The 9048-nt window shown below is 30.3% G+C and overlaps 1 protein-coding gene across 9 annotated transcripts in view; it reads right to left on the reverse strand.

Annotated features, from left to right (window-relative positions):
- The window catches only part of LOC107445477 (pro-interleukin-16), a 202396-nt gene that overhangs the window by 40370 nt on the left and 152978 nt on the right, over positions 1 to 9048 (reverse strand). Inside the window, exon 1 of one of the 9 annotated variants that reach the window (XM_071183074.1) lies at positions 7898 to 7976. The exons of the other annotated variants lie outside the window; for them this stretch is intronic. The gene's annotated coding sequence lies outside the window, so the exon portion shown is untranslated. Of the gene's footprint in view, positions 1 to 7897; positions 7977 to 9048 lie in introns of those variants that run through there. 9 annotated transcript variants of the gene reach the window in all.

Below are 9048 nucleotides of genomic sequence, written 5' to 3' on the forward strand. Positions count from 1 at the left end.
TATTTAAGAAATTCTTTTCAATGTAACAAAATTTGGTAATTAAGGTGGTGAAAATAATTCGTTCGACATAAATTACAAGCAGCTACAATAGTTTTAATTCAGTTAAATTGTAATCTCAAAATAAAAAAGAGAAATACTTAAACGTTTTTTAACTTAAAAATTATTTTTGTATCATATAAAAATTAATAATCAAAATAATATTAATACATAGAATATTATAAGATAGCACGATCGAAAGATTAAAATGGAATTTAAAAAATATTTGTTACTGTAAGCAGTCAACATTTTTTTTTTCGATATTAAGAAGAATTTGATAAAATATAACAGGGAAAAAAATACACAACATATGATAACAGGGGAGTGGGGTAAAACCGGGTACCTTAATAGTGTGGATATTAGTTTTGCTTTCTAGCGGGCAAACTCTGAATTTCACTTAACTTGTCAAAAGGGGCCTACCATATTGGTGTGCTGTTGTTGATTAATTCACGGTGCCTGTGTAATTAAATTTGTCCCCAATGTTGTTTTTAGCTAAGCTTATGTATTGATCATTAAAGTTATAAAATTTATTTTTAGTCCAGCTAACTACGCCTTTCCTAAAGATTAACCTAACAAACAATAAGGATTTCGTCCAATAGCAGCACTGTTTTGCTTAGTTTCGATAATCTTTGTTTTCGGAGTAAAACCGGGTAACCCCTTGATGTTTATCAATGATGGGCCCACAAAAGTTAATAATTGGAAAAATACGGTTAAAGTTTATTTTTTTACAGATGAAGGAAAAACAATCACGAAAAGATGTTTTTTTTTAAAATTTTTATTATAAAAATTTACTGTAATAAATTGAAGAAATAAATTAATCACGTTTCTTACAACCAATTCCAATAAAGATCGTACTGTAATTAAATCAAAGATAAAAATTGAAGCATTCAACTCCAGTAAGAATCTCAACAGAAATCAAAGCTAACTAGCGTAATTGAAAAATTCATTTTTAAAAGGAATCTTTAAAAGGAAAATTCATTTTTACAGCTAAAGTTATAAAGGAAGCATAAAATTTCAATAAAAATCGTAGTGAAACTTTCAGTAGCTCGTAATTCTTCACACTCTCGCAAATCATGCCAATTACGATCCGAACTTAATTGACATGGAAGCGAATTTCTGAAATGGCATAAATTGCATCCACAAGGTCACAGTTCCGTGTGGACAAGGAATTACTGATAATATGCTATGGCGAATCGTTCTAGATTATAAGGAAATACACACTGAAAAATCTGCCGTTAACCATGAAAATCTACATTAAATTCAAATTTCGTCTTCAGCAACCCTAAATGAGACATAACAAGGAACATGATGAATCTCCAACGGAGTCTCAAAATAGCTACTGAAGGAGATTCCTTTGGTTAGCGACTAATTCCGAACAGACACCTGATACATTCACAATTTTTTTTAAGCTGATACATCCAGCTTAAAGTTTCTTATTTGTATCATGTTGCAAGTAATTGATGCATGTATGGAAACGTTGTTCCAAAAATAATCGGTGAAAACGCAACGAAGATGTTTTTCTTCCGTACTAAATGGAATCAAATTATGCTGGCGTTGTTTTTTTGCAATTCGAGAATCACAATGCGAATCTGAAAGTAAACCAGCCTCGACCAAAAAATCGGCAAAACCTATTCGTGCTTCAAATAGCAAAGACCGAAGACAAGAGATTACACAGTTCCTTCCGCCACTGTCGTTTGAAGCACCCTGAAGCGTGAATGGACATGTCTTTGACCTTTGGTCGCCACGCCCTTGGCTTTGATATTTGGTGAACTTCCATTATCAAAAACGATTGGTTGATTGATTTCTAAAGAGTTCTTTTACTAAATGATGCTTTTTTACACACCAAATGTGGAGACATAAATGTCTTTAACAAGGCTTTAAGGTCACGTTTGTACAATAAATGTCAAAAGAAAATCGGGCCTTAATAGGACAAAAACAGGAAGAGCATTTGATGATCAGGAATTCTACGTATTTCAGATACTGATTGATTTCAATTGTTATTGAACGTCGATCAAAAAATAGCATTTTTTTTTAAACTCTAGGAATGAGCACATATTTCCTATTCTCAAAGAATGAATAGACGATGGTTTAAAATACGTTGCCTATTAATATCATTATCAAGGTAAATTTACTAACAGGTGCATGTTTTAGAAGAAAAGTAACACACCAATTAAAACAAGAAATTGTCGACTGCTGTCTTTACTTGAGTGGGAAAAAAATTAAAAGGAAAGATTGGAACAGTGGTACACAAAGCAAGGGAAAAAAACAATAGTTGTTAAGATAGGAGACCTCATTTTAAATAATTATACCACGGGGGGAGGGGGTTGATATATAGCCGGCAAGAAAACCATAACCAAATAAAAAGCCATGGAATGACTTACTTGAGGGTAGTTCAATATAAAAAAAGTTCTGAAAATACTATAAATTAATATTACTGGCTTAAGAATACAGCAAACACTGTAGCTAAAAAATTACAGCAAAAAATGTATATTACAGGAAATTATTCGCCTCGTCCCCCAAGAGGTATCTCACTAATGATCGTTGCACATATGTCTACAAAAATGACACATAATATCATTGACTGTCGAAGAGGGATTGTGTTTCAAAATGAAATATTGATGCCTCCAGGTTCCTACGATGGTTCAACCAGGTGGTTCCAATGGTTCAACACTTATTTCTAATACAGACAACCCAGGCTGGTGTCCCAGTCTGTTGTTGGGTTCTCACTTTAAAGATAGCATTAATATGAAAGAACCCCAAAGGAAGTGGGAGGTATGAATTATAGTTGAATTGATGTCAAAATAACAGCGATAAGTTTTCACAGTTGTTTTCTGCTTGTAAAACAAATTTGGGTTTATTTCAATTCAAAAGGGCCATCCATTAATGTTAATGTGTTTATTCTGGATTTAGTAATCTTCTTGTTATTTTATTTGGTCCAGAATTACAAAAATATGGACGTAAACAATAATTACATCAAATTTCCTTCGAAGATATTGACCGGAAAATAAATATTAACAAAACCTTTTGTATTATTTATTATTTTATAAGAAAAGATTTCAGCTGAAAAAATTCTAAAACAAAGAATTTTGAAGAATTCAATGTCATGTATTTTCAATGCATTGTGTACATTTAGCAAATAATATACATTCAATCAAAATACCGGAGGAATTAATTCGATAAAGCACTCCTGAAATTAAGCTTTACGGAGGGACTTTGCCTAATGGCACTTCTAATTTCAAATTACCAGAGGGGCTTTAAAGTGGATCTCGTGAAAGCGGAAAATCTTCAGCCCGTGTCTGGTATAATGATATCTTGATGACATCATTTAATTAAGTGAAAAGTCACTTTTACGCATTGGCGTTTAATTACGTTGATTAGACACTACGCGCTTATCGGAAATTTTAATTATTCTAAGAGTTGCAGAACGCCATTTGCTGTTAAGTTTAACACCGAATTCGTGAAACTCATTAAGATGCGCGCTTTTAAAGTGTTAATACTTATACTTATTCGTTATAAAAATGGAACATTGGTATTATGGTGGAGAATAGAACTGTTATATCTCATTGAAACTACTAACTTTTTCAATCAAAAATTAAATAAATAACAATATTTAAATGAAAAATATATTGGAAGTGAATAATTACTTATAACCGCACCATCTGATTGTATGATTTATCATTCGAAAAATTAGTCGAGAATAGTCGTTTGAGCTAAACTTAAAGATTTATAGAAATCTGTAAATATAACCGTCCAATAAAATATAAATGTAAAAATAAAATTAAAACAACACACCTTTAACAGTTTTTTGTATCTGTAATTCATAAATTTATAATCTTTCTTTTTAAAAATGTAATAATAATAAAAAAAAGGGAAAAAAACATGCTTCTTAAAAATCGGAATAAATAAAGTAACATATCGAAAGCAAACAGTTATATTACCCAACAATCAATTTTTATTCAAATACTAGGTTTTTAAATTAAATTGAAAATAGTTTTGAGAAATATCTTTTGAGAAAAATTAGGGTCAAATGATATTATTTTATCATAAAAATAACATTTATGAGATGGATATAAAATGTAATTATAAATCAGATGCAATGTATCAGAGAATTAATTAATTATTTAAAAACTTATAAAAAATTGAAAAATAGAATTTAAAATTTATTCATTTGCAAAGAATAAAATTTTCTAGAATCCCATAAATAATGCAAGTCGGGCAATTAGAATGTAGGATCTTAACTGTACAAAGATGATATATGTATTGGGAAAACGCGATCAAAATTCTAAATGTTGTATGTCCTGCCTCGACATTAACTTCTTATTTGATCTATACAACTCCTCGGTCAGGTTGAATTTTAAAAAATCCCTTTTAAGTTAAGTAAGAAAAAAGTAGCTTTCTGAAAAAATTCTGAGTGTTATTTGTGTTTTTCTTAAGAATGTTGCCACCTAATGCGGAAAGTATAGTAAAATTCTGCATCGATAATTGTTTCCAAGAACTATTTTCTATTATGATTTAAAATTTTCATCAATTATCAAAAAATTGTTTAGTAAAATTTATTATCCCAAAATATTTGTTCAGTGTTTCTTTTTTTTTCGTTAAAAAGAAGAAAAAGAACCTAATTTTTGACCAAACTAAAATAAAATCATAAAAATATTATGGTGAATGTTTGGAATCGTTTTCTAATTTTTAATTGTAATCGTTTTTTTTTTATTGTAACTTTTTCTAATTTGTAATCGTTTGGAATAATTTTCTAATTTTCATTTATAGGCGTAATTTTAATTACAATCATTTTCTAATATTTAGTCAACTATTTATATTTGAATAAAATAATTGAAATCAACACCCTTTTGGCGTAAAAGCTATTCCGCAAAAGCTGCTTCGATTTCCGCAAAATATTAAAAACAGTTCTTACGCATTTGATACAATAATGAAATATAAATATAAATTTTCCTTCTCATTAGAGGACAACAGTTTCAAATGGCGAATCAAGCGAAATTTGTGAGACTGAACAAAACTCTGTACCATCTACGCAAACTCATTTACAAATATGGTAGCTTTTATACTACGAGATTATACTGGAAATAAATCATCCTTAAATAACACAAAACAAGACTTAACGGTACTTAAAATAAACTGCTAAATTATGATAAAAAGTACCAATGTATGTACATTAGAGAGCGCAATAAAAGCACCTTAGGGCAAGTTTGAATAATCAACCCACATTTCCTGCAGGCATCTCCCTTCATATATATGCTTTAGGTTTAATTTCCGATGTCCAATGAAAACGGCAATTAATATTTTAAAGGTCACGTGACTCATTACATCAAGTGATAGTTGCAGCATGCGCGAACAGTATGCCACCTCAATAAAGAAGGGAGCGTGCCATCCCCTTTAATACCCCCGTAATTATTGTGGATACGTTTATTCAAAGAGGAAGGGGGGTAACCACCATTTGGAATGAGTTTGGTCATCTGTCTTCATTAAGTGGAGTTAGCGACAAGCAGGAAACTGTCCAAAATAGAGAGCATCGAAGGAAAGCTAATGAACAAGCCACGGAGAATGTTCTCAAAATAACCCATTGTTTTATCTTAAGTCTCAGAGAAGAAAAAGTATTCTAATTTATATAAGCTCATTAATTAAGTGGATTATTTAACATAAAGTTCAAGCAAAAAATAAAGTGTTTTCATACTAGTACGTAAATAGACAAACATAAATAAATAAACGCCTAATTCTATCTGAAGCAACTACTTTTTTAGCAACTACTTTTGCAGATTCAACTTTGGCTGTAGTACATCACTTCCGTACACTAAAATCTTGCCAAACTTGCTGGCTTAACCTTTGAAAATGGGCTTAGATCGCATTGACGTCTAAATTTTAGACTTTTGGAATGAAACAATGACATGCTAAAAAGTTTTTTGTTCAATATGAAAATACAGTTTAACATCAGCACATAATTTTTACATAACTTTTAAATGCTACGCTTTAATGCGATTTAAAAATTACTTATTCAATGTTGAATCTTGAAATAGTCTTGGGATTGAAATTGATTTAAGAAAAGAAATTAGTTTAGCTAATTAAATAAATTTATTTGAAATTTAACACCAGTTTTTGATGGAAAATATGCTTATTCAGGTCATTGGAGGCAATTAAAAAGGGAGCAAATAAATTTTTTTTTTCTATTTATAAAATTCGTAAAAATAACAAATTGAAATAGGAATTGTGCATTGTTGTAACTTGTAATTTATTTATGACTAAAATAGCTAAATTATTTTCTATGAAATTTTCAAAAGTATATAGAAACATACAGCGGGTGATGCCTGCACATCTTTTCCAAAATTGACAAATGGAACAAATCAGAATCTTGACTTTATCAGAACAAACTAGTGCCAAACTAGTTTACCATGAACATTTCAAAATTGGTATAGTAAGCATACTAACCACGGTCTTAAAAAGGGTTAGGTTATTAAGAAATAAAATTATTTCCATTAAAGACTTTATTTTTTATATGCGTCATATACGACACTGTTGTAAATCAGGATAACTTAGTTTACCTAAACTGTAACTCACCTCAACATCAGTTCCTGGTGCATATACTTTCTCAAACAAGATTGCAAACATTTAATTTGGAATGGATCGTTCTGTTGCCAGACACAAAAAGCTAAAAACTTATGTAATCCTTTTACACAATCAAGATCCTGTTGGTTATCTAATCGCTTTCACCTTTTATTCAAATTGTCAACAGCGGCCAAGTTTATTCAAGATAGACTAACACGAATATTCCAGCATTTTACTTGTACAAACATTCCACAAAGAAAACTGCATCAGAGTTAAATAACAATCTTTAACTGCTGTTTCGCATTTTGTTTTGCCATATTACAATAGTAATGAAAAGAATTATCTTGTCAATTTTGAGGAGCAATAACTCGTCTCATAAAATAAATGCGATAACTATGAATGATTGCTTGTACACTAATCAGAAGCAAGTAAATTGTGTACCAAAATTTGTTCAAGATTTGAATTAAATAAAAAATTAGTTAATTAGTGTTGGCAACCAAAAAAATAAAACAGATTAGGGCTAATAAAAATGCCGTACTACAATTAAGAACACCCTTTTTCATTGAAGAGAATAAGCCGTAAAGTTACAACCGGAAAAGTATGACTTAAAAAAATATTAAAATGAACTAACGTATTATGGCAGGATTACTTCTATGCTGCGTTACAGAGAATAATTCTGCCATAATATGTTTGCATTTGGATATTTAAAAAAAAAAAAATTTCTTCATCATTTGAATCTCCATAGTTTATTCTTCGTTTGCCTGAACTCACAGTTTTCTTTACTTTAAAATTTCAGTAACTAATGCAGATGAAACAGAACTTGCCATGAGAGATTTCTTCAGTGAGAAAAACTTTTTATCGCAAATTCTCTTTAAACCTCCATAAGTAATTAAAGTATAGAAAAAGTGAGTTCATGCAAACCTAGAATAAGCCATGAAGTTTGAGAAACTGAAATTCTCAAAATATCCAAATGAAAACAAATTATAAAAGGATAACTTAGAATCACGCAATGGGGAATTCCTCTTCAAAAATTTGTCTGCATTTTGATATTCTGAAAAATGTTTCATTCGAATTGTCATGGTCTACCTGAATTCATTTTTTCTAAACTTTAAAAATTTAAATAACTAATGCAGATGAATAGAACTTGCCTCTTCCTCGTTTCAGCGTGTTTTTAAGTGCTTCGTTAAACGGAAATGTACGCTTAGTTTCACACTTAGCTTTTCGATATTACGATTAGTTTCACGCGTTGCATAGCATAGCAAAACCAATAAAACAAACAGAAGATTACCATCTAAACCATGCTTACCAGTATCCTTCAAAAATAATAATTTCCGCAGGAGTGAAATCCCACCAAATATTCCAACGTAACGAACGCCACATCTTAATCAAACACGCGATAAAGCATAAACACGCGCTGTGGCGTAACAAATGGTGGGAATTTTTCTTTCTCAATTTCCAGAGCAAACACGCACGCTTAACGGAATAGTAGCACACTTTCGCTATCGCAAATAAACCAACCAGAAAGGAAATTAAATGATTTCCGTTAATGAGCATATTGGTTCATATCAATAGTAAAAAAAAAAAAGAGAAAAAAAACTTTTTGTTTATTATTCCAAATACAGGAATGGGTATCACGATTTTCCGGAAAATAGGATCTATTTAGCTAGTCCACGTTAGAGAAAATTAATTGGGCTTTCAGGGAACTTAATGATCTCGAAATGGAGTACGTTTAAGGGTAGGAGAAAAGGAGCTCCTCTTAATAAAATAACCGCCACGAGTGAAAGAGGAGCATAGCTCCAACGGAAGGAATTAATCCCTTAATTAATTAAAGATCCCAAGAGAGCTTCTCAAGATATGTGAACTCGGTTCGTAAAGAAGTAATTCAAATGAAACGTATGCTTATTGAGAGTTAATGAGTTTCAATGTAGGCTATTAATTATTCATCATCTTTAACGCTTAACCAAAAGTAGAAACGTGCATTTGAGAGTAATGCATTGTATGTATTAAAACTAAAATTAATTTGTTTGTCTTCCTTTTTAATGTTAGCAATAATTTAAATATATTGCTTTTTAATTTAATTTGAAATTTAATAATCGTTTAAGAGAGAGGGGAGTATACATTATTTTTAATAAGCATATTTTGGATTTTTTTTTCTCTTCTCAACAAAAGAAGCAAATAGCAGCAAAAAAAATTTTTTTGCATGTAATAAGTAATAATTCTATGTAAAATGCATAATTTTTTTTCTTCCACTTACTACATACATTTACTTAACTTTTCCAATGGGTTTGCCTAAATTAAAAAATAGATTTTTCGACTTAATTTATGCTGATTAGAATTATTACGACCTAATTCATTGCGAGTAGAATTTTTCGGCTTAATTTATGTAAAGTAGACTTATAACACTTGTCATGTATTTTGTATGTTTTGTGTGAACAAAGCTATTGAAATACACTAGCA

Source organism: Parasteatoda tepidariorum, chromosome 7 (assembly GCF_043381705.1).
Source record: "Parasteatoda tepidariorum isolate YZ-2023 chromosome 7, CAS_Ptep_4.0, whole genome shotgun sequence".
In the NCBI taxonomy this organism is placed as follows: Eukaryota; Metazoa; Arthropoda; class Arachnida; order Araneae; family Theridiidae; genus Parasteatoda; species Parasteatoda tepidariorum.